This window comes from Otolemur garnettii, unplaced genomic scaffold (assembly GCF_000181295.1).
Source record: "Otolemur garnettii isolate 467f Iridium unplaced genomic scaffold, OtoGar3 scaffold00077, whole genome shotgun sequence".
In the NCBI taxonomy this organism is placed as follows: domain Eukaryota; kingdom Metazoa; phylum Chordata; class Mammalia; order Primates; family Galagidae; genus Otolemur; species Otolemur garnettii.
Genome location: NW_003852472.1, coordinates 3827492 through 3851811, shown reverse-complemented (window position 1 = coordinate 3851811; position 24320 = coordinate 3827492).

Below are 24320 nucleotides of genomic sequence, written 5' to 3'. Positions count from 1 at the left end.
TTTGACCTTTCTCAAGTCTCTGCAGCTCCTCAGCTAGACTCTGTTCTATTTCGGACATTTCCTCCTGCTAAATCTATTGTTCACATTCTCTGCCCCCACCCAGGACATTCATACCCCCAGTCCCACCACCACCATCCAACATTCTTCCATAGCTTATAGCATATGAAAGAAACAACCCATGGATGCACATTCAAGCCTATTGTACTGAAGTTCAAGTACATTCACTTTCCTGTCCAGACCTTTGCCTTTGACTTTTCCTCCTTGGGGAATACCTGGGAAGAAAGTGGTGGTTTCTCTACCCCAGGCAGGCCTCCACCCACAGGATCACCCAGCATCACCAGAAAAGCTCCATTCCTAAGGCCCCAAATTATTCTGATGGTGTATAAAATGTTTGGAGCAAGAGAAAGTGAGACCCATTTCCCATCTCTAAAGGGAGGAGAACGTTTTGGCTGGAGTGAATGATCTGATATTAAGTGTCCACACTGGCCGGCCCCACCAGGATCAAACTTCTCTTTCAAGTTCTCATCTCCGTGGAAACATCATTTTCATGGAGGAGAAGAAACCCTTTCCCACCTTTTTTTGTTTTTTAGAAAGGAAATAGAGAAAGAACATAAATAATTGCCAACATCCGATTGTTAATGACTCTGTGGCTCCCACAAAAAGCGTCTCAGAGAATTTTGCCCTTCCTTCCTTCCTTGCTTTTTGAGATAAAGCTAAAATTAGTCTGGTATGAAATGCTGCAGCCCTGTCATTTCGCCTGCAAGGGAAGACATCAGCATGATCCCCGGCTGCCGTCCCCCTGCTCGTTGGAAGAGGGATCAATGTCACCACCAAGGCTCACATGTCATCGCGTTGGCAGGTACCACTGAGCGCTCGGCAGAAAGGCGGCCATCCCACTGACAGCATCAGCTGTTGTTTCACATGTCCCCAGTCGGGATGTCACGTACGACAGAAGGAGACGGCAGGGAAGAGCACCAAACGAGTGAGGAGTGTCACACAGAGAACTATCTCCAGCCCGTCCCTCTGTCTCCCGCCTCCTGTTTACAACAGTGGTGACCAGATCCCCCTGCTCGCTCCTTCACGCACAAAAGTGAAAACCTGATTCTGCCTTCCAACCACCTCATTCATTTATTCATTCATTCATTCACTATTTACTAAGCCTTCTAGGGTCCCCTCCTGATTTATATGTTGAAGCCTGAACCCCGAGCATCTCAGGATGGGCCCGTATTTGGAGAAGGGACTTTTCCAGAAGGTATTAGGTTAAAATGAGACCCTTTGGCTGGACCTCAATTCAACTGACCAGTGTTCTCTTAAGAAGAGGAAATTTGGACACACACAGAAACACAAGGAATGTGCAGGCACAGAGGAAAGACCATGTGAGGACACAGTGAGAAAGCCACCGTGTCCAAGCAGAGAGGCCTCAGGAGAAATCAGACCTGCCAACACATTGATCTCGGAGTTCCAGAGTCCAGAACTGGAGAAAATTAATTTCTGTTGTTTAGGCCACCTGGTCTGTGAATTTTGTTACATCAGCCTGAGCAAACTGAGACACCTACTGTGTACTAGATGAGGCACCGGAGCTGGGAACAGGCCCGTGAGTCACCTGCCACCCCAACAAGCCAAGTCAACAAACCCTCTCAAGAAAACATATGTTCAACTTCTTGTGAACAAGATGTGTTAGGGGCACACCTCTGGGGCATAGAAGTAGTCCGCTAGGACAAACTTCTGGTTCTGTTTTCTTCTGAGTGTCAGCTTTGTCTTCTGGTGGGCTTCCCTCATAGTTGCAAGATGGCTGCAAACAAATCCAGCCCTCACATCAATATGTAACAACATGAAAATCAAGAGAGTGAGGGGCGGTGCCTGTGGCTCAAAAGGGTAGGGCGCCAGGCCCATATGCCGGAGGTGGTGGATTCAAACCCAGCTCCGGCCAAAAACTAAAAAGAAAGAAAGAAAAGCAAGAGAGTGTCTTTGGTCCAACATTTCCAAATGGAATCCTGAGGTCCGTTCTGATTTGTCCAGTGTAGGTCCTATCCCAACACCCCTAGAGTCAATCACCATGGTCAGAAAGATGGATTGCCCGGGCTGGCTTAGCCCAGGTCACAGTTTCACCCCTGGATATCAGAGTGAAGTCAGTTTACTCAGATCCACACAGATCCCCAAACAGAAATGGGGCAGGGAGGACGCCAGAGAGGACATCTCAGAACTGAAGGAACATTGTCCATCCTGAAAGTGGTTCAGGTTGGGCACAGGGGAGGGGGAGAAGAAAAAGAAAGAGGAGGAGGAGGAAGAATTGTTTGGTTGCAGAACCCTCTGATAAAAGCTTGTGTGAAAACCCAACTTACCACACAGGTAAAAATAGAGCGACCCTTGTTGAAAGGAAAGGTGTGTGACATGAGAAGAACCCTCACCTCAGCAGCAGTCCCCAAAGAGCTTCTTTCGAAGCCCCTGGCCCCTTAAGTTCCATGCAATCTGAAACCCCAAGGTGGTAGGCAGAGCCACAGACTTTACACCAGGGTCAAAATCACAGCTTCGCTTCCTGCTCACGAAGCCCCAGAGTGACTTCTCCCTGCAGAGGTCACCCCAGGCTGGCTGTTCCCACTCTTCAGAGCAGCACCTCATGTGATTCCCCAAACCACCCTATCCTTACTCATGTTTCCCAGATAAGGAAGCTCAGAGGGGTTAAGTCAGTTTCTCAAGATCCCTCAGTAAGTAGCAGAAATAGAATTTGAGCCCAGTCTGTCCCACTCCAAGCAGGATCATGTCATTCCACAGGGCAGGGCTCAGAAGTGTCAGGTGCCTGTCCAGTTGTCCCTACTTGGTTCCTTCCTTCTGACCCAAGAGTTTTCAACTTGGTCTATCGGACTCTGTTCTTAATGAGAGAAAAAGCTCCAGTGAAGAAGTGGGGGAGTATTCATGTGATCAAACTTAGCCTGATGGCCACATTTGTGGGAACGTATTTTATAAAGACAGAAATAGCCAAGTACTTTGTCTATTGCTGTGCCCCCAGCACCTCAAACAGTGCCAGGCAAGTATCGGCACCCAGCAAATATCCATGGAATGATTGGATCGTGTGTGCGAACTGCCTAGCACAGTGCTCTGAACCAATCAGGTGCCTGGTGAAGTTAGAGCGATGACGGTGGTGGTGCGTGCGATGATGATGATCAAAATTCAACAAACACTAAAAGGCCTGGGAGCATCTCCCAATGACAGTGGCTTCCCTGCAGGTGGGTAAGGAGGGGATCTTTCAATCTCTCACTAGAATTAGCCCAGCTGAGACCTCAAAAGAATCATTCCAAAGGTGTCCAAGAGTTAACACTGAAGAACAGCATTCAGCAGGAACCAAACCCTAAGAGGTGAAACTAGCAGAGAACACACTGGGTTTGGCTAAAGACTTGGGGTGACAGGTCCGTAACTGTTTGAAGATACCCCCAGCCAGCTTCTTTTCTCTCTTTATGCTGGTCCTCCACTGGCCACCATTTCTGGCCCAATATATTGCCCTGAATAGGCCCCTGCTTGGCTTCTGCAGAGGAAGGAAAGGGGCTGACCAGCTGGCAGGTCACTGGGGGTCAGTCGGTCACAGGGAATAGTGAAAACTCTTACAGCCAAGAGCCCAGCAGGCGGACTCTGACCTGCTTCTCCTACGTGTCCTTACAGGGCACCCAAATCCTCCCCACCACAAGCCACACACACCCAGCAGTGTCTCCTTCTAGTTGGGCCCCTAGGACAATCAGACTCAAATTTGGTAACACTATCAGAATTTCTTCCTTATATCCCTCTATATTATTATTTTCATTCCAGTGGAATCTTTCTCTTCCACTTTTATTTTCCCTTTATCCTGATTGATTTTTCTCTCTTTTTTTTAATGTTGATGTGTTGTTTTGGTTTTTACACTGCCACAGATATTTTTGGAATGAAAGATGAGGAACAAATAAACCAGTAAATAAATAACAGATAATAATAACTCACGGCTCTCACTGAGCCTTGCCTATGGGAGGGCACTGAACTAAGCCCATCCCACGTGGTGACTCATTTAATCTTCACAAGACCTGTACACCAGTCATGACACAGAACCTATGACTGCAGCAGTTTTATAGATCAAGAAACTACAGCATAGTGAGGCTGCAGAATTTAACCAAGAGCCAAGTCCCGGATGGGCCTGGCTTCCACACGGGCGGATGGTGCTTGTAGCCAGTCTTGCCCACATCAGGCTGGACTGCCAGGCCCAGAACCCCCAGGAACTCAGGAATACTAACGATTCTGGGGTTCCTGCCTCTTACCTCTGATGTCTATTGAGCTAACTTGGAGAAACCATTGCCCAAGTTTTCAGAGCAGGCAGTTGGGAAGAGAAGTTGTAACTAATAAAAGTTTGTGGCAGCAAACGTGACATTAGCCATCCTCGGAAGTACATTTGTAAGACTCAGATGCTGCAAAATAAATCACCCTGAGTGAGAATATTAGCATTTACTATCACAAACATATTGCAAATCAGGTTTGCAGAAAACTAATTTAGCTGTGTCCTGATTTCCAGACAGCCTTGTTTGCATTATCCAAGCCCCACACTATGGCCCTGATGCTGGCAGGCGAAGCTCCCCCGTCTCACTTGATGTGAAGTGACTCCAGCTGCCTCTGAGAGCCCTTGTTTCAGTAACCTCTGCCTTTATGGCTCATGCCTTCCATACGCTGTGGTAGCTGGGGCCTCAAAGGCGACACAGCAGGCACTAGACGGGATCAGAAGCTGCAGCGAAAGAGCCGGGACCAGGACTTCTGTGCTTCCTCACTGGCAGTGCCAGGAGCCAGGTGATCGCGTTCCACACACACAAAGCCTCCTAAGCCCCTAAGAAAATGCAAAGTGCCTTCCAAGTATCTCATTTCAAGGGCTGAGTTTCATCTTTCTGGAAGAAAAAAACAAAATAGAAAGCAGGCTTCTGTGCAAAGTGAAGCCACCTGGAGACTGGATGCAAGGAAGAGAATCTGTCTAGAGACAGTCCCGGAGAACCTAGGTTGAGTTTGCAGGTGCCTGGGCTCTCTGGGTCCCTCTCAGGAGGCCCACCATCACCACCTCAAACCACATGGCAGGAGACTGAGGTGGGAGGATCACTTGAGCCCAGGAATTCAAAGCTACAGTAAGCTGTAATCAGGCCACTGCACTCCAGCCCGGGTGACAGAGTAAGACCCTTTCTCTATAAAAGGAAAAAAATAAATGTGCACGCACAAACACAGCATACACACACACATGTGCAGCACATGTACACAAATGCACACACAAACAGCACACACACACGTTCACAGCCATGTGCACACACGCCACTCACACACACTTTCCTCTTTGACTCCCTCTCAGGAGCTGAACCACAAAGCCTCTGGAAAGTATGAGGACCTAACTGGCCTGCCCAAATTCACAGCAAAGAGCTCAGACTCTGTGGAAATCAGATTGAGCCTTGGAAGACACCAAGGGAAAATACACACAAAACACGTCTACATGGGACCAGAACCAGTCTCACTAGTACATGGATTTTTTTTTTAAGCTGGAAATAGATCAGAAAATAAACAACGCTGGTAACAAGAGAGCTCCAGATAGACTCAAATCCCCTCCAGCTGGTGTGCAGATGTGGGCGACAGCCAAGCCAGAAGAGAGTAGGTTCCTTTACCCCAAGCATGGGCGATGCTGGATCAGAGAGATGCGGAGAGGGGTCAGAGTCGGGAGAATCCCGGGCTATTTTCCTGATCGAGTGGCTCCTTTCCAAGATCAAGCAACCGAGTGTCAGAGGCCTGTCATTGCCATCTGACCACTCGGCAGGCTGCTGTCTCTCTGAGAGCAGGCCAGTCTGGATTCTCCCCAGCACCCAGGAGCTCCACATCTCTGAGGTCTTCTAGGAGCTTCTTTCAGCCTGCAAGACCATAGGTCCCCTCCTCACTCTTCCCCTCTTCCCAGTACGGTCAAGCTACGGAGCCTGACCACCCCATAGGAGCAAAGAAGGGGCACCCTCTCCAAGAGGGCTCCCTGGGCCTAGACCACGTGTTCCAGTTGGCCTCCGTATCCTGCCTGTGAAATGGGAGGGCTGGACTAAGCTCCTTTCCTGCTCTGTCGCACCATGACCCCACGTCACCCCACCAGCCCTGCGGAACTACGATGCTCATGAACTTTGCCCTCTTGCCCTTCATGGCCCTGGCCTTTTCGGGACTTTCTTTCCCCTCCTGCCCCTGCCCCAGCAAAAAGGCCCAGGGTTTTCACACTCTCCCAGTTTCTCAGCACAGGGAGAAAAGGGGATTAGGACACATAAGTCACAGGGAGCTTAAGAAGTCAGAGGCTGCAACCAAAAAATAGCCGGGCGTTGTGGCGGGCGCCTGTGGTCCCAGCTACTTGGGAGGCAGAGGCAGGAGACTCGCTTGAGCCCAGGAGTTGGAGGTTGCTATGAGCTGTAATGCCACGGCACTCTACCCAGGGGGACAGCTTGAGGCTCTGTCTCAAAAAAAAAAAAAAAAAAAAAGAAGTCAGAGTCTAAAGAAGGCAACACCAAACTCCACAGGACAGGGCGGACCGACCCAACCTTAACACAGGACATCCGATGCCCAGGGCACTTCCCCAGCCTCCAGGTGAATCCTTGCTTGTCCTGCCTGGTATCTCAGCTCCCTGGGACCATATCCAGGACGCTGATGTCCCCAGCATACACCATGCATTCCTGAATGTTCCTTCAGCGACCATAACACACCTCACGTAGGAGATACCTCTTAAGCTCTGACTCCTGGCCAAGACTCGGCTAAGTGCCATTCTGGCCCCAGCAGTGACTCTGCATGAGCTTAGATCAACTTCAAGGACACTGACCACTGTGTCTCAGTTCACAGCCCCCACATACTTCCTACCTCCTGTCTCCCGCCCAGGGTTCCCCTGTAGCCATTGCCATAAGACATTCAAAAGCTAGACCCTTTCTAGGCCCATGCATGTGCTGCCTGGGGAGCAGGGGTAGTTAATGCCCCTTAGGGCAAGAGCTGGGCCAGTAGGAAGCTAGACCCAGTGGGCATGTTCCGCTCCCTTCCTCTCCCATGGGGAAAAGCAACAGTTCATAGCCTCCAGGACAACTGAGCCCCCCAGACTCTCCCACCAGCCCTAGGACAGGCACCACCCATGCCCATTATCCAGTGTAAGCAGCACAGCAGCCTCCCCTGTCCTCTCACTGCCTCCTGCAGCCCAGCACGCTGGCCTTTGCCTCGGGCTCTGCGTCCCAGGAGCCTGGACTGCGATTCTTGGCTGAGTCCTTCAATGCCTCTGCATTTGTGGGACGCTGGCCACATACCTGCTCTGTGCTAGGCACTGTGCTGGGCACTGCAGGGGCCCTCTAGGGACTGGCCTCTTTGACTCCCTCTCAAAGACACAGGACAGAGAAGGGGCACATAGGAAAATACTTCCAAGAGAAGTGGGTTGCCCTGAATATTTTACTGCTGGAATTTCCACTGAAATAGCAAATATGTTCATTTTTTCCACTATAGTGACTTTTTTACTATCTATATGTATCCCTTAATGTCTATTGTATACCTTAAATACACACAATAAAATTTATTTTATAAATTTTTTTAAAATCTCAGTTAAGGATGTTCAACTGGGAAGAGAGCAGGGAGAACTGCCCAGGTCCCTGAGTCATCCTCCCCAACCCCCCAAGTCATCCTCTGCCCTCCCCAGGCCCCCGAGTTGCCCTCCGTGCCTGGCCGTCCTTCTTCCCTGCCCCTCCTCACAGGGACTGCAGTTTAGGAGCCCACAAAGCCCCATACATGCACTGCACCTCAAGGCACATCCTACCGAGGACAATGCCTCCATCTAGAAGAGGTGCCTCAGGGTAATGAATATCCAGGAGGGTGGAGGGTGGGGCTCCGTGCCCCACTTTACCCATCTGTAGAATGGGCTAGAAGAAATCATCGCACTTACCTGCCCCAAGGAAAAAAATGAGATAACACTCTAAAGTGCTTAGCCTAGGCCCTAGCATGTAACAAGTGCTTGATAAATATTAGCAGTTTTTACAGACCCACATGCACTACACACACACACACACACACACACACACTTGTATGAGTCAGATTATACCTTCCTTGTGAGAGTAAAATCCAGCCTCTGTTTCCCAGGCCTGGCCTCCTCTCTGACCTCCCCAAGGCCTCCTCAGCCCATCCTGCCCCTTCTGGCTTCACCTGCACCAAGCTCCTGCCCACCTCAGGGCCTTTGCACCTGCTGGCCCATCTGCTCTTCTCCCAAACTGCCCCTTGGCCAGCTTCTCATCATAAAGCCTGGGAGATCCTGTCCTTTCTTCTGCCCAATCTTAAATGTTCCTGCCTTCCCTCCCTGTTCTCTCTAGAACATTCTCCTCATTTGATTCTCTCAGTAGCACCGTCACCTTCTGGTTCCTTTAGTGGCCCACTGGTGTAAGGCCTATCTCCCCACTTGGCTACAAACTCCTTAGGAACTAATCCTGTATCTGTGTCATGCACCATTGGGTCCCCCACATCTAGAATGGTGCCTGGCCCAGATTAGGCCCTCAGTAAATGCCAGCTGAACACACACACATAGGCACACATACCACTATTGAGCTATTCTGACCAGCATAGTGGGCAGACAACTGAGTCCTTCTAGAACAGAAAAGAACAGGCATCACCTCCTGCCCTGCCATTCCAAGCTGGTTTACTGTGGCAGGAAAGGCAAGAAATAACAACAGACGGGAAGGGAATGGTCCTCCATCACCCCTCCCCACTGGCTGCAGGAGCCCAGGAATCCAGACCCTGGGAGCTGAGCCCTCCGTGGGGAGGACACCCGGGGATGTGAGTGCTGGGAGGGGCTGAGGCTCAGCAAAGGCTCTGGAGCAGAGGACTGAAAACCTGCCAGCTCCCCCTTAGGCCCCCTGCAGAGCTGTCATTTATTCTGTTTGGTAGTGGATGTGCCAGAAAGATCTTTGGCTTCCAAAGCTGCCGTTCCCAGCTGAGGCCAGGATGCTGCTTCTCTCCTGCCCTCAGCAGCCCTGGAGTACTGGGAGGATAATTGTTCTGCCAACTACCATGAATCAAGCCTTGACATTGTGCCAGGACCACGGTCGCATTTAATCCTCCCCTAGATCCTGGTGGTGGGTCCTGAAGCCAGGGGCACAGAGCCAGCTGCCCAGGCCACTTGCTGACACAAGGCCAGGCTGCAGGGCACCAGTGCCCCTTCCCTGCTCAAGGTCTCCAGGCTGAGCCGCGTCAGGCACGTGACTGCTCAGCTAAGCAGAGGGCAAAGGCACCCCTTTCCCACGCCAGCCACCACCGGAGCCCCAGACATCACACGTCCTGGGGCCCTCCCCAGCTGCAGACCAGCAGCCTGGAGACCCAGCACCTGGGGCCTGCCAGCATTTTCCATGAATCAAGAGAGACACCTGGTGGCCATCAGGAGCGCTCCTGCTACTTACTCAGGCAGCAGGCCACCTGCCTAGCCTTGCCTTCTGGGCCCTCCACCTGGGCCCAGCTACTGACAGGACCCATCTCTCATCCCTGAGGCCAGTCGTCTTCCCAAAGAGATTTTTAGGAGTCCTACCAGGCCAGGACCTCAGCCCTTGGCCCTCTCCCGTGTGGAGTCCTGTTGTCCTCAAGCTGAGAGGTGACTGCCCTGGGCCCTGCCCTGGGCCCAGAAGGCCCTGCACACCCCTCCTAATACCTCCCACGACCTTCACCTCACCCTGCAGCTCCAGGGCCACTTCCCCAGAAATGTGCCTCCCTGGAGGAGCCACATTGTTGCAACCAGGCTGTAGGATCCAAGGTCTAATAAGGTACTTGGTCCTTAATCTTCAACTGGACTAGAACATGTTTCGCTCCTCCCAGCATAATCTGAAACTGTAAGGTAAATTTTTTTCGGTGAATGAAGGTTTTTTAATGCGTGAATGTGAATGGCAGGTTCTTACTACCATATTTTTAGATACAGGAAATTTTTTTCAATTGTGGCTGACTATACAGAACAAAAAATTTCTCATTTTAATCATTTCTAAGTGTACTGTTCAGGTATGTGAAATATATTCCTGTTGTTGTGCTATCATCACCACCATCCATCTCCAGAACTTCCTCAAACTGAACCTTTCCAAACAGAAAGTCTGCACCCTTTAAACACTAATTCCCCATTCCTACCCTTCCCGCACCCCTCATACCCACCATTTTTTTTCTGTTTCTTTCTGAATTTAACTACTGAAACTGTGAAATAATTATTTTATCATCATCTATTAAATAAATCTCTGCCTGTGTCTGTTTATCTCTCTGCTCCTCCATGCATGGGAATGCGAATGTGGTTGGGTTTCTGGGACCCTCCTTAATATATGCATCACTCCCAGGACACAGCGGTGCCTGGCCTGTATTACTGTAGATTCAATTAAAAGCACTTTATAAGCATTTTTTGCACTTCTGTAGAGTCCAGGCACATGCTTTGTGCTGAAGACGGTTGTCTTGTCCTGGAGCTGACACCTGAACCATCAAGACAAATGTGAACTAGTTATGACAAAAATGTTGAAATAATGTTAACAATTGTGCTGCTGCCTTTGAAATGATTCCTGGAGCTCCATGGGCATGTGTAGTAGGGGGGAGTAAGGGAGGCTGCCCTGAGGAAGCTACGTTTCACCAGGGACCTCCAGAAAGAAAAGGAGAGTCAGATGAAGGGCTGGGGTGAAAAGGAGAAACAAAAGGTATCAGAGTAGGTCACCAACTCAGTGACTTGAAACAACACAAATCTTTTCTCTAATAGCTCCAGAGGTCAGAAATCCTGGAATCAAGATGTCAGCAGGACTATGTCCCTTCAGGAGGCTCTAGAGGAGGAGGAGGACCAGGAAAGACAGACAAGTGTAAAGACAGATCATCTTGGTCACCCGTAGACACTTGGTCTCAGTTAGCTGCTGGGACCCCTATGTGGGGTTCTCTGCAGAGGCGGCACAAGCGTTGGTCACAGTGAGGAATGGTCAGTGCTACACTATCTTGGAGATTTAAATTGGCCCAGGGTTAGGTCCTCCTCCTCAGACTTGAAGCCGCATCATCTGGGTGTTTCTCTGGCTGAGGAAAAGAAGAACATAAAAGGCATCACTTTGGCCCAGAGGGACCAAAGTCCCTTCTTATACTGTCCATTGGCCAGGACTGATGGATGGCCCCACTGAACGTTAGTATCAGTTCTCAGAGTGTTAAGTACATGTTGACAGCATTTGCCCGGGGTGATGCTCTCCTTGGAGCAATATAAGACTTTCCACAACCTCTTTTCTTGGAGACTCCCTTAGAGAGGGGCAGCCACTGGGCAATGTCCTTGGTCCTGCTGGTGATGGCTGTGGTAGCCATTCATTTAACTGGCTGTCCTCTGAGCAGACCCTGGGTCACCTTTCTCCTCACCCCACAGAGCCACAGAAGCCCTGCAGTCTCCTCCCAGAGCCACAGAGTGTCCCCACTCAGGCTGGCACCTGCAGAATTCTCCAGGCTAGAAACAGACCACAATCATGTCCAACACTCTCGATAAGCCCATGGCTGTCACACGCCCATACAGTGGCTGGGCCAGGGCCCCTGTGAAGACTCAACAGCTTAGCAAGCACAGGGCAAGGAGGAGAACCCCCATCCCACACCCCAGTGAGAAGGCCACCCCCCCCCAAGTAACCTCCAGAGATTCTTCCTTGTTCTCCCACTTGCTCTGGGGACAAGAATAGAAATGCCAAGAAGGAAGGTAGACAAGGCTCTTTGCCTCAGAGTCTGCTGCGTCCCCTCCATCCCTGGATGCCACAGACCCAGAGAGAGGCAGAAAACAAACATTGCTTGGCTCCAGGTGGGTGGGTGGCCCCAGAATTTCCAGCTCACTGTGCAACATGAGCTACCTAATAGCTTTTTACCCCCTGTCAAAGCAGTAGGAAAAATCTCCTTCACTCCCCTGTTACACCAGTTCCTCCTTCCATATAAGATCTCATCAGAATGGAAAACTTCTGGAATCAGATAGTGATGATGGTTGCACAATCTTATGAGTGTACTAAAAACCACTGAAGCGTACTGGTTTAAAAGGATGAATTTTTATGGTATCTGAATTCTATCTCAGTTATTTAAGTGGTTGTGGGTGGGGGAGGGAGATCTCATCAGAAGCAAAGATTCTGAATCTACAAAGCATAAATTCTCTGGGTTGGCCCCCGTGAGGCCCTTCTGCACCCAGACAGCTGTTGCTCAGTGGCCTCTGGACCGCAGGGCTGCTCTGGGTTATTAATGGGGGACCAGTGCCACCTAGTGCTCACAGGGATGAACAGCAGGAACACGAGGTGGCTGGGGGCAGAAAAACTACCTAGGCAAAGGAAAGGAGCCCACTGACCACATCACTCAAAACTGTCCACACCCTACCATCTCTGTGAATTACGCACCAGCAGAGGGCGGCACCCCAAGAATAGCCAGTTCCCCATTCCTGCCAAGTGTTAATAAAATTTGGTGAGTAAGATTTAAACCTAACCCCTTGTTATTCCACAAACAGCCTGGGGACAAGTCTAGCCTCAGAGGGTGACTAGACCAACCGTGTGCCTGCAAATCAATCCCTGGCTCTCTCCAAATCTCTAGAGTTGCCTCAACTGAAAAACGAAGTGGTCGGGTAAATCAAAAAGAGTTGCACATTCCCTGGCCAGGGGGGCCTGCCCAGAAGAGGGGGCCAGGAGAGGGGAAAGGATGGCACCCCAGTGTTCCTGCCCCCATCAGGCACTCACCGTTCAGCTCCAACTGACCACTCCCTCAAGATCCCAGTCCAGGGAGGCTAGAGCGTAGCACTTCATTCATGAGAGGATCCAGAAATCAAGACAATATGTGAAATCTCTCAGATTTGCAACTCATCTGTCAGCATCTGTTTTTGCTTTAAAAAAAAAAAAAAACTTGCAACTGGTTCCATTTCTTTCAAAGACTCTGAGCAGAAGATATAATATCACTTAGGAATTACTCTTGCCAAAAATGCATAACCCATTTGGAAAACATCAGACAAACTCAAATTGAGGGACAGCCTACAAAACTGGATTGTGCTTCGAAAAAGTATCAAGATAAACAAAGAAAGACTGACTATTCCAGAATGAAGAAAAATAAAGATACAGGATAACTAAATGTGCTCCTTATCTTAGACTGGGTTCTCCATCAGACGGGAGGGAAAGAATTGGCCAGAAAGGGGCGATTGGCAAAATTTGAATATGTTCTATCTATGAGGTAATAGTATATAAGTTGGACTTCCTGGGTTGAGTAAGTACCCTTTGATCTTATAAGAGAAAGTCCTTTTACTTAAATATACACACTCAAGCATGTAGGGGTGATAGGCATGATGTCACAAATGGTTCAGGGAAAAATAAATACACATAGGAAGCAAAATATGGCAAAACATCAACAGTTGGTCTTGATACTACTGATGCAACTCTTGGTCTTTATAGATGTTATGCTGTTATTGTACCTTTATACTATTGTTGCCTACTATTGTTTATACTGTTGTTGTAACAATACTTTGAAATTGTTTCAAACTGTCTCCAGCCCCAGGGTTGGACACCCTCCCAGGGGCTTGCAGGCCTGACACTGAGCAGAATGGGCTCAGGAGGCAAAGCCCCACTCCCCTGTCCTGTCCTCTGCTCCTTTAGGGCCCTCCCCTCGCTCAGTAGCATTGAGTTCTGCTTCTGTCCTGCTGCAGGGAGCCGAGAGCATGTCATGGCCACCACAGACATGATCAGCTCCTGTTCAGGGTAAATTCCTGGCCCAGCCATGCCTCCAGCTCTCAGGTGACCTTGGCTGAGGTATTCGACCTCTCTGAACTCTGATTTCCTTACTGTAAGATGGGGCGGCAGCTCTACTGAGGTATGGTCCAGAGATGACAGGTGAGGGTTGTGGGGGGCAGCTGTGCAAAGGGGCCCTAGGAGGAATCCAGGGAAGGGGAAGCAGGCAGCTGGCCTGCAGGGATTTGGGGGGCAGAGAAAGTGAGGGAAGGGGAGGATGGGCCTCTCCTCCGTCTGGGACATGGGAGTTCAGCAACACTCTGGCTTTAGCTACTTCTCATCCTCCCAGGCAGGAGATGGAGGAACAAAAAGCTTATAAATCTCAAACAGGGGCTGGGTCAATGCTCATGGAGAGTGAAGATAATGCCACAGACAAGGATGCCCTGGCCACCTCCGTAGAGTGGGGAAGCCGATCTCCAGGACAGCCCCCTCCCAAGGGTCCCACCAGCCCAGGAATTCCCAGCGGCTGGTGCTAGACATGGGCCATTTAGCACCCTTAGCAACACCCTGGGGCTTGTCCAGCCAGGCAGCAAGAGTTCTTGCTACTAATGAAAGGGGGTGGATCACAAAAACATGGGGATGGGGGTGTGCAAAAACAGCCACCTCTATCCCTCAGGGCTCCTGGGAGTCTGAAAAGACACCAACCATGCTTGATGTCCCTTGAGTTATTTCTGTGTCTCCCATGAGGTTTGGCACATAGACAAAAATGTTTTACTGGGCTGGTGACTGAGTAATGAATGAACAGATTAATTTCATCTAAAAATGGGAGGGTCAGCCTAGTCCCAGTGCCAGGTTCAAGGCCCAACTGAGCCACTTTAGCTGGGGAGCCACATTAGTGAGCCTGACAATACCCATGTACTATCAGCACAGGCTGCTGTAATGCCCAGCATAGAATGGGTGGCTTAACAAAAATGTTTATTTTTCACAGTTCTGGAGGCTGGAAAGTCCAAGACCAAGGTGCTGGCAGAGCCTGTGTCTGGGAGGTCCTGCTTCCTGGTTTATAGATGCTGGCCTTCTAGCTGTGCCTTCACGTGGGAGAGAGTACGGTGCCATCATCTCCCTCCATTGTTCTCATGTCTTTCCTTATAAGGGCACTAATCCTATTCACAGGGCTTCGTCCTGGTGACATAATGACCTCCACACTGGGGATTTAGGCTTCAACACGTAAATTCTGCATGGGCACAAATTAGGTGAGTGAAGGACCTTGTGACATGCCAAGGGCAGCCCTGCCTGTCTCTAGTGCTGATGAGGACAAAATCACTGACCTTGAACAAGTAAGTGTAGAGTTCCCCGAGTTCCCCATTTCTCTATTAGCCCCTGGGGCCCTCAGAGGTCAGCCCCCAAACCTTGCCACATCTCACCAAGCCTGGCTCATTCTAGCCACCCAGAAATAGTCTCCGAAGTTGGCCGGCACCCACCTGTTACTTTTGCATGCTGCAGTGGCAAACAGGAATGTCAACACAGAGATTCTGATCTGCCCAGAAGGCATTTCTCCAGCATTTTCCCTCTGAATGCCTTGCTTTCTGCCAGCTCAGGGGATACTCTGTGACTCTGGCCTCCATCTTCTCATCTACCAAAGAGGAGGCTGAGACAGGGGGTGCCACCGTCCATTTCCGGCTATCAGATGCTAACTCTTGCTGTACCATTCCTCTGCCCCTTCCGTCCTGACCTTCCCTGTCCCACCTCCCAACGCTGATATCTGGGGCCAAAGACCTGTGTTCAGATGCTCCCTAGTCCCATGCCTTCTCGTCCCCATGATTGTGACAACTGTTTCTAGATCCTAAATCAGGGCATTCTTTCAAAAGCATGTATTTGTTTCTGTAGAGGAAAACATCTTTAAAAGTTATAGAAAAATCCACTTTCCTGTGTATTACCACCTATTGTTCTTTGTTGAAGGAATAAAATGATACAAAAAGACAAAAGCTGTGTGATTCCACTTACACAAGGTACTTAGAGTACTAAAAATCAGAAAGTAGGGTAGTGGTTGCCAGGGGCTGCGGGGTGGGGGGGGGGTTGTCCCTGTAGCCTTCTGATTTCAAGATTGTTTTCTCCAGCACCAAAGGAGGTTAAAAAAAGGGGGGGGAGGGCTTCATGTTTCTCTGCTACACCCCTTTTAATAAAGTCATTAGTCATTTAATTAGTCATTCAAAAGGCCACAGTAAAGGATCTAGAAGGCCACCGGTTCCCCACCTCTACTGGCCTTTTGTGAGATGGAGAAGAGAGTTTTGGAGATTGGTTGCATACAGTATGGATATACCCCACTGACATGTGCACTTAAAAAATAGTTAAGATAGTAAATTTTATGATATGTGTATTTAATTACAATAAAAAGGAGGAGAAAGGCTTGGTGCCTGTGGCTCAAGTGGCTAAGGCGCCAGCCACATACACCTAAGGTGGTGGTTTGAAACCAGCCCGGGCCTGCCAAACAACAATGACGGCTACAACCAAAAAATAGCCGGGCATTGTAGCAGGCTCCTGTGGTCCCAGCTACTTGGGAGGCAGAGGCAGGAGACTCGCTTGATCCCAGGAGTTGGAGGTTGCTCTGAGCTGTGAAGCCACAGCACTATACCCAGGGGGACAGCTTGAGGCTCCATCTCAAAAAAAAAACGGGGGCGGGGGGGAATAGTTATGTAAAATTCTGCCCTCTTGGCGAATGCTGGACTTGTCCATCAGCTTTAGTGTGTAGACAGGTCACAAACTCTCAGCTCCAACCACCCCCAAACATTAGAATTTAAGACCGACTGAGAGGGCTTTGACCCAGGCAGGCAATTGTAAATGCATTGGGGTACGTTTAAAAGTGGCTTCAACCCCCCATGAAAAGTAGTCCAGGTCATAGTTTACTGGGTCACCAGTGTACATTCTCTCTCTTTCTCTCTCTCTCTCTCTCTCATACACACATACACACAATGCATATCATTTCTGTTTGGCCTGGGGGCTGGCTCCAGGGGGGCTCTCCCCTCCACATCTTACCCCTATGCCCAGCCTCCAGCTTGGGGCCTGCAGGACCCTGCTCTGACAGGTGGGAGTGGCTGCTGCCCAGACTGAGCCTGGAGCCGCATAAAAGGCTGTGTCAACTTCACGGTTCCCTTGGCAGAAATTGCTTGTCAGCACCACACCCTGGGTCTGTGCCGTTCCTGCCATTGGCACTGTGCCTCTGGGGAGGAGAAGTCAGTGACTGGATAAGTGTCTCAGGGCAGGAAAGACCAAGACCTTGCCCCTCTCTCAGTCACATCAGCTCTGAGGCCAGCCTGAGAGGAATTGTAAGAATCAGGTGGGTCCGTCTGCCCCCACAGACCTGTATCCCAGGGCCCAGAGATTCCTCAGACAGACACATGTCTGTACACACTCACATGCCACTTCTAACCAGCAAGAGTCATTATAGACGCCAGCTCGCTGAGCCTGTGTATCAACTACCCTCCCAGCCCCCACAGGCAGGGTGACACTGAGCCCTGACACTTCCCACCCCCCAACCTGGTCAAGGACCTTGGCAGCCCCCATTCTTCCTAGGAGGAGGTCACAGGGTCAGGTGGTCCCCAAAGATCTCACAAGGCATTTTGTGGTCAAATTCAAGTGTTCCCATTTCACCTGGGAAACAGTGTTCTCACCTGAAACCTGATCCTTTGATTTCTGGAGCTGAGTGGCCATCATGGAAAAGTACCTCCCAGTTCAGCCCAGACCTTAGTCAGATCCCAGAAGCCATCAGTGCCCAGAAGAGAGAGCTGTACAGCTCAGGAACCAAAACAGCCCAGCCCAGATTCCAGCCAAGTTCCACCCACTGCCCAACCCCGCCAGAGACCAGACCAGGAGGCCAGCTCACACAAAGACAGGAAGGACCAGACCACCCGGTCCTACCAGTTAAGAGCTGTCCAGGGGTGGGCCCCCCAAAGTCAAGAGCTCAGGTGAGCCTACCAACAAATACCCCCCCCCCTCCCCGCAGCAGATAAAGGAGCCTGGGGTGAAGCCCTTCAGAGCCCAGCCTCGTGCTCAGCACAGCCAGAGAAAGACTTCAGCCAAGAGTCAGAGCCCAAAGCCCAGCACCAGGCCAGCCCCAGACAAAACCAGATCTCAGCACACGATCGGAGCCACTGCCCAGAAAACAACATGTTGCCCAGCCTGGGCCCCTTCCTCCCAGTACCCAAGGCAGCCTGAAGCCTCATCAAGGCTCACCATGTGCCCCAGACCAGAGGGAGGCCTCCACTGGAGCTTCCTAACAAAACACCCCAGCAGCACCCAGACTGGCCCGCTGACACAGCTCAGGGGACTTCCTTAGGAGACAGGCCAGAGGCCTGGCCTTGTGCTGAAAGCAGGCTGAGCAAACTCTCCTCCAGGTTTCTGGCACTGCCCCCAATGTGCCACTCTCACACTGAAGCAGAGAGGGTGGTGTCACGTCCTCCCTAAGTTTGTGCCATTCCTACGGGGAGCAAAGAGTACCAGAGACACCCTACAGACCAAGCCTTGTACTCAGCCTTCAAAGCCAGACAGCTGTTCTCTTGATGTTTTCTGAGCAAGGAATAAACATTTGGTGGCTTCTCTGCAGAGGAGAAGCTAGGGGATTCTTGTACCTCCGAAACAGCAAGGATCCTGCTTCGGGAACCCTTGGATCATCCCTGTTCCAGCTAAACCTATGAGATCTCAAAGCCCAGAACAACCCAAAGTGGTCAAAAACCCAGCCAAGTGGCCTCAAGAACCCCCACCAGTGTCTGCTCTGATTGAGTCACCCCTCTGGAGACTGGGTGGTGTCATGGTTAACAGTACTGGCTCTGGAACCAGATTACTTAAACTTGAATCCTGACTCTCCACTTCTACCTGGGGTCATGGGCCAGTTACCCAACCTGCCTATGCCCCACTTTCCTCATTTATAAGACGGGAACAAATCAGACCTCTTTCGGAGGGGGCCATGTAAGGTATTTAACCACCAGTGTGACCTAGCTGCCAGCCATGTGGGTCAAACCTGCTCTGGGCCAGTATCCTCAGGAGGCCTGTGCTGAACCAGGAGTTGACCATTCTGGAGAGAAACCCCAGGGAAGTCAAGAGTCAGGATGGCAGGGCCACACAACCCCAGTGTCAACAGAGTTATGCAATTGTACAACACAGAGAACCTGGTTAACTGTCACTACCATATGCCAAGGAGTTTGTGCAAATTAACTCTAATCCAAAGGCAAGTCTTGACTTTAATGCAGAAACACATATAATTAGCATGAGTTTAAAGTTGGGCAAGTCAAGGCTCACACAGAGGGGAAAGACCCCAGGACAAGGCGGAGTGAGGGTCTGAACACAGTTCTGCCTAACTCCATGTTGAGACTTCTGCATTTACCGTAGGAGGCCAGATATGCCACCAGGAAAAAGGGGACCAGAGGGGACCCATCATCTCCCTCTCTATATAACCACTATATTAGTTCTCTATTGCAGCTGTAACCAATTATCCCAAATTTAGGGACTTAAACAGTACAAGTGCATTATCTATAGTTCTATACAAGATATCACTATGGTCCCCTTCGAAGTACTCCCCTTAGGAAGCTCTGAACCAGCACCAGCACCTAGTCCACCCTTCAAAGCACTTTTTCTAGGATGAGTTCATGAACATAATTGTCCAACCTTGTACAACAATAGCTCTGGTGGCCATTCCAGAAAAAGAGTTCTAAATTGCTTTGAAGAGTGGACTGGGCACTGGTGGCAATGGTGCCCTGGGAGCCCTTGGAAGCTGACTATGATGATACTCAGCAAGGAGGTACATAGTGCTGTCTCTAGGACGAGTTTGTGAACTTTATTGTCAGAACTCAGATGTCAGGAATTTGGTCTGGGTCTCATTGGACCAGAATTAAGGTGTTGGCAATTTGTGCTGCTTTCTGGAGGCTCAAGGGGAGAATCCATTTCCTCGTTTATTTGGGTTGTTGGCTGAAGCCCCAGTCTCTGAAGACTGTCATTCCCAGCTTCTGGAGGCTGCCGTATCTCCTATCTCATGACTCCCTTATTCCATATTGAAAATCAACAGTGGCAGAGATGGAGTTCTTCTTCCTGAGAATCTCTGACTCAGCCAGGAAAGTTCTTCACTTTTAAGGACGCATGTGATTCCACTGGGCCCATCCAGATAAGCCAGATAGAGATGATGGACACAGGTGACACGAATGGGGGCAGCCACGTTAAGGCTGTGCACGCTTCCTGAGAATTACCCTTCAAGTGTCCTAGGGCCTGGATTTGTACAGAGTTTCCTGGAAAAACTATAGTCACAAAAAGGCCAGAGCAGCCCCGTAAGTAGGGGAAAGAACAACTCCCACCATTTCAGAAACCCAGCTAGGGAAAGAATAAAAGATAAATCACATTCGGAGGGTGCCTATTCTACACAAAGCATGCACTGGGCTCATTACCCAAGTGCTCTCACTGAGTATCCACCCCCTGGGGGACAGGCATTCTTATCTACAGTTTACAAAGGAAGAAATGTAACCTCAGGAAGATAAAGCCACTTGCCCAAGGGGACACAGCAGGGCTTGATTCCATAGTCCTTGGGGACTCTCTATGTCATAGGAGTCATGTTACCGTGAGAGGGAGGCACTGCTACTCGAATAGGAGAAGCCCCAGAAGCAGCAGGAGCCACACAGAAGTCCCCATGGAGGGACAGAAATGCAAGTAGCTGAAAAAGCTTGTGTCCCTGTACAGGTGGCCGTGGGTTAGAGGCCTGGTAGCATCACAGGGGGAGCATCATGGGCCTGGTTTGTGTCCCCAGTATTTCAGAATGTAACCATATCTGGAGATAGGGTCTTTAAAGAGATCATAAAATTAAAATGAGGTGATTAGGGTGAACCCTCATCCTATATTCTGGTGTTCTTGGAAGAAGAGCTAAGGGCAGAGGCACACACATGGCAAGGCATCCATGAGGACACAGGGAGAAGTGGCCGGCCACCAGCAAGCCAAAGAGAGCGGCCTAAGGAGGAGCCACCTTGTTCACCTATTGATCAAGGACTACTTACCTCCAGAACTGGGAGAAAATACATTTCTGTTATTTAAGCCTGCAGTTCCCAACCCCCGGGCTACAGACAGTACCAGTCCGTGGCCTCTTAGGAACAGGGCTGCACAGCGGAAGGTGGGCAGCGGGTGAGCAAGGGAGGCTTCATCTGTATTTACAGCGGCTCCTCATCACTCATATCACCTCCTGAGCTCCACCTCCTATCACATCAGCAGCAGCATCAGATTCTCATAGGAGCACAAACCCTGCTATAAACCAGGTGTGAGGTATCCAGGCTGCACACTCCTTATGAGAATCTAAAGCTCCCTTCGCTGGGTGCGTGGAAAAACTGTCTTCTATGAAACTAGTCTCTGGTACCAAAAACATTGGGCATCACTTAAGCCACCCAGTCTACGGTACTTTGTGACAGCAGCCCTGGCTACCCAACGCAGTACAGTGAGAATGTCTTAAGGGCAAAGACCACAGACACTGCTGTCCACATTTATAGAGAACCCCTAATAACCACATCCCTTCAGCGTGTTCATCTGTGCTACTCTCCCTAGATAAGAAAATGTGAAACTGGCATTTGCAGCCAGTGACTATGAGTCGGCTCATCCATCCACTAAACAAATACACCTCCCAGGTTCACAGGACTGTCACCATACCAAAGGTGAGGGAGACACGAGGAGATGACCGTGGGGTGTGCTTGATGTTTTTAAACCTGTGCTCAGCTTCCATTTGCTATTCCTGGCTCCCAATGCAAAAAAATAAAAAGTTAAAGTGTACATTTCCAAGACCCTTTTGCTTCGAAGCTTCTGTATGCATTTTAGGTTCAGCCGATGACACATGAGATTTGGAAGCCAGAAGAGAGGCTGAAGGAGACTTCCACAATCTGACACTCAGGCTCCACCTGACAGAAGTTTTTGTGGGGCCTGGACTCTAAACATCATCATCTTGTCCCCAGCTCGCAGCTCTGACATCAGCAGTGGTCAACAGAGATCTCCTGCAGCTCCCTGACTCTGGGGAGAGCAGCCATGGCCTGACGTCCAAAATCACAGCTGCAATGACAGCTCCCTTCCAGAATCGTGTTCTTCCAGCCCTTCCAACAATTCTATAAGTACTTAATTGCCTGTATTAAATAAATCTCTTTCTGCTCAAAATACCCAGAGTGTGGGCACACCAGCCAACCATAATGAGACTCTATCCAAAAGACAAACAGCTGGGTGCTTCCTTGGCCTAAATAAAATACTTCGGATGATGTTCCGACCAGAAATAAATGTGACTTTGGGCTTGATGCTATTTTCTGAACAAATAGAATCACCCAGAGCTGCTTGGGAAATACCAGGGCAGGAAAGGATGTGCACAGGAAATAATTTTCAATTCCCTCCTCTGGGAGGACATGAATATTTCTAAAGGTTAAAACTTCCTAAAGAAGGAAGGAGGTGAAACTCCCATTCTTTCCCAAATACATTTGTGGAGAGTACTAAGCATTGTACCAAGACAAATGCAAAAATTATAAGATGTTAACGATAAAACACCCTGTTCTCATTTTAGAGTTTTTCTTTCAGGTATTTTTTTATAATATGTTATAAATATGTACATAATTTATTTCCAAATTGCAAATCAACTCTTCAGTGTTATAAATCAAGTAATCATTTTCTTGTTATTTGTGGTATCTGTTTTATAGTATATTCTATTACGTACTTGGCTCTAATATGAGTTTTAACTATTGGGTCTAATTTGTTCAATATCTTTCAATGCTCTTCCTTTCTTAAAATATTATTTTTTTATTCTAGACTCTTTATTCATTGTATTAGTCAGTTTTTGCAAGACTGTGCTGCAATAACAAACAATTCCCACATGTCAGCAGCTTACAACTGCCAAGGTCAGCTGTGCACCACTCTGTGTGTCTCCTCAAGAGACATGTCAGGAACTCACATGCCTGGTAAAGTTTCTGCTCAGTTGTGATGATGTCCCTCCACTCATGCTATTGGCCAGAGCAAGTCCCATGGCTAGGCCCAATGTTGATGGATATGAAATGGATAGTCCTTCCTCTAGAGGCAGGCAGGTCACAGGGCAATGGACACAACATATGGTTCTCTTACAGAAATGGGGAGTGCTATGCTGGGATCAAAAATACAATCTATGACATTCCTGCAGTGAATTTGAACATCCTTTTGACAAAAATCAATTAAAAATGTCCTTGGGGCTTTCAATTTAAATGACTTCAATTTAAACATACAAACTAACTTGGAAATACTACGCTTTCGTAGTAATGAATCTCCCAACCAAAACACGTGGCATATCCCTCCATTCATGCACAATTTATGGTCTTTTCATAAATACCCTGCCTCACCCACATTCCTCGCATGTGCGTGTGTGACCAACGTAAATACTATCAATTTTTTTCATGTTGATTAAAGAGCTCAATACAAAAATATTACATAATAGAAGAATAAAATCGAGTAATTATCACTTCTTTGATGGCATTAATACTTTCCAAGCTTTGAAGCAATACAAGAACTCACAAATGAGAAGCTCTTCAGTGGAAAACACATAAAAGTCCTGAAAGTAGTACAATTAAAATGAAAAGGAACTGCTAGGGTAAATAATTGCTTTAAGTATGCCCTGCAAAGTGTTCATTTCCAAGTCTTAGAAAAGTCTAATACATGGCCTGGGGCGGAATTTTCCTCAAAAGACAAAATACAATTCACACGAAAGGGAATACTTATTTTAAGATGGTAAAACCTCACAGTAATCACAGAAATGTAAATTAAAACTACAATAAAAAATCATTTACACATTGTAAATGAGCTCCCGAAACCTTTTCCTTGCAATACTTGATGTTAATGAGATTGCAATAAAAAAAGGATTTGGAACTGGGGACAGCTCAAAACAACCCCTTTGCAAAATATTGTGAGAATGAATATCAACAGCCTCAGAAATACTCATATTCTCTTACACAATGATCCCACGTCTAGGAACTTGACCTACAGAATTGGTTCAAAAGAAGAAAGTGATTTTCAGATATTCACTGCAGTTTTATCTATAAAATATAAAAAGCAATATAGAAATGTGGAAAAAGCAAAGAACAAAGTTTAAAAAAAATAAAAAAAGAAGAAGAAGAATGGGCTGACATGGTGGCTCCCACCTGTAATCCTAGCACACTGGGAGGCCGAGGCAGGTGGATTGCCTGAGCTCAGGAATTTGAGACCAGCCTGAGCAAGAGCTAGACCCTGTCTCTACTAAAAATTAAAAAATTAGGCAGGCATTGTGGCAGACACCGATAGCCCCAGCTACTTAGGAGGCTGAGGCAAGAGGATTGCTTGAGCCCAAGAATCTGAAGTTGTTGTCAGCTATGACACCAGAACACTCTATCCAGGGTGACAGAGTGAGACTCTGTCTCAAAAATATAAAATAAAATGGGCTCAAATCCTGGTTGTGCCTCTTCCCTTTCCTTGTCACCTCATGTCCTCTTCATTACTCCTCTATAATTCCTTGTAGTAAAGTGGAACCCTCACCATGCACGCCATGGAAAAGACTGAATGGAAAGTAACCACACAACTGTTTTGTAACTGAATATAAAAGACAATTTGTTACTTTGATCATCAAAGGGAAGATGTGGGAACAGCTCATACAGCCATCAA